Source organism: Quercus lobata, chromosome 2, assembly GCF_001633185.2.
Source record: "Quercus lobata isolate SW786 chromosome 2, ValleyOak3.0 Primary Assembly, whole genome shotgun sequence".
NCBI lineage: Eukaryota > Viridiplantae > Streptophyta > Magnoliopsida > Fagales > Fagaceae > Quercus > Quercus lobata.
Genome location: NC_044905.1, coordinates 70,838,358 through 70,843,297, shown reverse-complemented (window position 1 = coordinate 70,843,297; position 4,940 = coordinate 70,838,358).

The window sequence follows — 4,940 nt, the reverse complement described above, 5'->3', positions numbered from 1 at the left end:
TGGGTACAAATAAGGGTTTCAACTGTATTAGGAGATAGTGAACTACGGAACGAATCCAAAACACGCCCTCCCGTACTAAAAGCAGACTCGGATGCAACTATAGAGACAGGAATAGCCAACACATCACAGGCAATTTGGGAAATGACTCGATATCTAGAAAAATTCATTTTCCACCACATCAAGATGTCAAAATCTTCCACATCAGGGTCCTCAGAAGATTCCAACAACTACCTATCCAACTCAGATTTGCTTTCCATATTGTCCTTGTCCGCCAAGTGTTGCTTAAACCTATTATTATAACTTTTAATGTGATCAGACAATGAAGCATTGCCAACACTTAGCCTGGAGTCCCTAGACAATGAAGCACCACTACCACTAGAACTCGAAACTCCATTTTGACCTACTTTCTCCATATACAACCTCTTCAATGCATCTCGAACCTTAGAGCTCATTGCATACCCCTTGTCCTTTCCATACCATTGCCTAAACCAGAAATTTATATACTTCAATTTATACCTTGGGTCAAGACCAACAGCAACAAAAGGCACCAAATTGATATAATCCATACTTCCCCAATACTTATCATATTTTTTTTTTTCATCTCTACCGCCATACTCTTCAAAAGTGGATCCCTATCAACATTACACAACAGTTGCAATTGATCTTCAATGCTAATTAGCTCATGGAAGTATGTATTAGAAGTGACAAACAAGGACCCTGAATATCTAAGTGTCGCCTCATAAAATATGCCTAGAAATTTCACAAAGGTTTTGACATTTTCCCAATCAAGATAGCTAGGAGGACCAATGGGCTTTTTCCCATTCCCATCCGCTTCACAAAAATAAAGTTTGTAATGTCCATCCTCCTCTTCCAACCTATCAAATGCTCTCACAAATTTCAAAGCACAATCTAACATAAGATAAGTGGAATTCCACCTTGTTGGCACATTAAGGGACAACAAACATTTGACTTTAATTTTCTCATTTTCAACACATGCTTGAAACTTCTCAAACCTTGCAGGAGAGGCTCTCACATATCGCACCACATTTCGAACTTTGGCAATTGATTCATGAATGGACTTCAACCCACTTTGCACAATCAAATTCAAAATATGCGCACAACAACGGATATGCATGAACTCACCACCCAATATGCTACTATCTCTTTCTTTTCTTTTCTTCTTCACATAATCAATTTCCACATCATTAGAACTAGCATTGTCCGTGGTGATTGTAAACAATCGGTCTATACGCCACTTCAACAAACATGACTCAACCGCTCTACCTATGGTGTCCCCTTTGTGATTAGCTATAGGGTAAAAGTTCAAGATTTTCTTTTGGTAAGTCCAATCCCCATCAATGAAGTGTGTGATGACTACCATGTAGTTCAAGTTTTGTATAAATGTCCAAGTATCCGTTGTCACACAAACTCGTTGCCCAACAAAAGCCCTTCTCAAAACATCCACCTCACTAGAATAAATCTCCATACAAGCCCTTGCAATGGTAGTGCGATGGGGAATAGGAAACCTAGGCTCAACTATTTTCATAAATTCTTGAAAACCTTGATGCTCCACAAATTTAAAAGGCAATTCATCAATGACAATCATCCTTGCAAATGCCACCCTTATCCTCTCTTCACTATAATTTGCAACCACTAATACATTTGAACCACTTTCCCCTTCTCTCTTCGCTTGGAAAGATAAAGTTTTTTACTTATCATCACGGGGAAAAGGCCACTTCTTACACACCTTCATGTGTTGCAACATGCCCGAAGTACCATTTTTCATACCATGATGTTTATATTGATTTTTACGATACTTGCATTGAGATCTAGGATTTTTGGGATCAAAACCAGCCAACTTAATGAAGTGTTGCCATACTATAGACAAGTCCTTACCACCTTGTTTAGGTGATAGTGGGGGAAATGATGCACCAAGTCCAATTGGTGCTGTAGGTTCAGGTGGGTTAGGGTTAGCACTACCAGGATTAGGAGGAGGTAGGTTAGGGTCCCCAGGTGGAGCATCGACATCCATCTAATAAAAAAAATTTCAAACAACAAAAAAAAAAAATTCCCACAACAATATTAAATTATAATTTTTCCAGCAAATGTAGTATCAAATAGCTCACTCTCAATCAATGAATGTTACAACCAGATTCAATAATAGCAATAACTAATCAGTTTAGTTACAACAAGACAACAAACAATAATAGACTAACAATTATTAATCATTAGTCATTACTCAACAATTCATGTCACTAATATTAACAACAATTTAGAACTAGAGAATTAGCTTTTATTTTATATTTATATTGAATAAATATAAAATAAAAGCTAATTTTATATATAATCATATATAAACTTAAAACAGTTGTTACTAAGTACTAAAAATGTAAAATCATAATATTGAATATAATGAGTGTTTAGTGATTACCTCTCGGTGAAGGATTGAAAGCGTGAACTCTCTCAATCTCGCCTCCCTCAAAAATTAAAATGCTGAAGAAAAAAAAAACGTTAGTGCTTACTACTTAGTAGACTGAGTCAACTGACTAAATAAATAAATAACTAAAAACTAATTAAATAAATAACTAAAAACTAACTAAATAAATTAACTAAACTGAGTCAACACACCAAAAAAGTAAAAACTAAATTAAATAAATAAATAACTAACTAAAAACTAACTAAATAAAAACTCAATAAATAAATAACTACAAACAACTCACGCTCACACCGTCACACGCACAACTCACACTCACACGCATAAATAACTAAATAAATTAACTAACTGAGTCAACACACTCACACGCACGCCTTTGTCCAATCTCCATCTCTAACTCTAAGTCTCTAACTCACTTCCCTATTGAACATTGAACAACAACAAGTTAACAACTCACACAGTTACACTCACATGCACAACTACAAATAGTCAAACACAATCTCTCTCACTCTGTTTCCATTAAAATCAAAAGAAAGGGGCTGATGGCTTACCGTGGTTTGTCGTGGGGAGCTGCTACTGCTGCGAGGCATGACTCAGGTCGGCGAGACTGCGAGCGAGAGGTTAGAGGCGAGGCGACTGGGGCGAGAGCGAGAGAGAGAGTTAAGGGTCCCGATGTGAATAGAATGAATTTATAGTGCTGAGGTATTAGGTATGTGTCTTAAAACCTTCATAAAATGGTGCCATTTTGTGTGTGTGTGTGTGTGTTTTTTTTTTTTTTTTTTTTTTTTTTTTTATTATAATAACCCAATACGACAATGTTTTACTAAAAAAAATTTAAAATAGATACACACCTAAACGACATTATACCCCTAATTTGAATTGAAAATATTTCTCTATCTGTTTGTATCGGTTCGGTTCGGCTCTACTCGATGCGTGCTGTGCGTCTCCGATGTCCTCACCGCACTGACATCAGAGCTTCGTTCGCGTTCCGATCACCGACATCGGCTCCGTCAATCGGTGCCAATGGCGGTGTAGGAGGGTGGGTGCCGGTTGGTGTTGTCGGCTTCGGTGATAGTTTGCACACCCCTACCTATTCTGTAGCACTTGGAAAGGTCCAAAATACCTTGGTGACAGCTTCCACTTACGCTTATAGGCCAAAGTTCTTTGTCTATAGGGTTGCAACTTCAAATATACCCAATGACCAACCTCAAAAGATCTGTCTTGTCTATGCTTATCAGCTTGGACCTTTATCCTCTCCTGAGCAGTAGCCAAATTTGCTCTTAGAGTAGCTAAGACAGCTTCCCTTTGACTCAATAAAGCATCCAAAGTAGCCACCCTTATAGTACCTAGTACATAGGATTGCAATGTAAGAGGTGGGAAATCATACAAAGCTTCAAAAGGGATTAACTTCAAATTGGTATGGAAATTGGAGCTAAACCAAAACTCTGCTAAAGGCAACCATTCAGCCCATCTGTGTGGATTGTCACTAGTGAAATCCCTTAGGCATTGCTCCAAGCTTCTATTAACAATTTTTGTTTGACCATTAGTTTGAGGATGGTAAGCAGTTGACATAGCCAAATTAGTTCCCTACAGTCTAAATAATTCAGACCAGAACAATGAAGTAAAAATGGCATCCTTGTCAATCATAATAGATGCTGGCATGCCATGCAATTTGAAGATATAGTGCATGTACAAGGAAGCTACCTTGGCTATAGAATAAGGATGAGAGATAGGTACAAAATGGGAATATTTTGTCAACCTATCTTCCACAACCAGAATTAGCTCATACCTTTGGGACTTAGGTATACCTTTAACAAAATCCAAGCTTACATCTGTCCAAGAAGTGGTAGGAATCTCTAAAGGTTAAAGCAAACCAGTTGGAGCAAAAGTCTCAAACTTGATTCTTTGGCACACATCACACTCCCGCACAAAAGCTTTTATATTTGCCTTCATCCCTTGCCAGAAGAATTCCCTCTTCGCCCTCTAGTAGGATTTGAGAAAACCTGAGTGACCAGCCACAGGGCTGCTATGAACCAACTGCAACACTTTAGTCTTCAAAGGGCATTGAGGACCTAAGAAGAATCTGCCCTTGTAGAAAACTAGATTATTTTGCCAAGTGAACCCAATGGGAGCACTACCAGCTTGAATGGATTGAATAAGTTGCTGCATAAATTGGTCTTAAGAGTAGCTATCTTTGAGGATATGCAACCGGGTAGGATCAGGAACTAAAAGAAGCAGCAGACAACTAGCCTTAGAAAACTCATCTTGCTGACTTGACATAGGAATGTAATTAGACCTCCTTAAAAGTGCACCTGCCACTTTGTTTTCAACCCCCTTTTTTGTATTCAACTACAAAGGCATACCCCAGCAACTTAGCCAACCACTTTTGCTGAGCTAGTGTGGCAATTCTTTACTCCAATAAAAACTTCAAACTCTAATGGTCTGTCCTCATAATGAAAGGTCTGCCCAACAAATAAGGCCTCCATTTCTTGACTGTAGTGGCCAA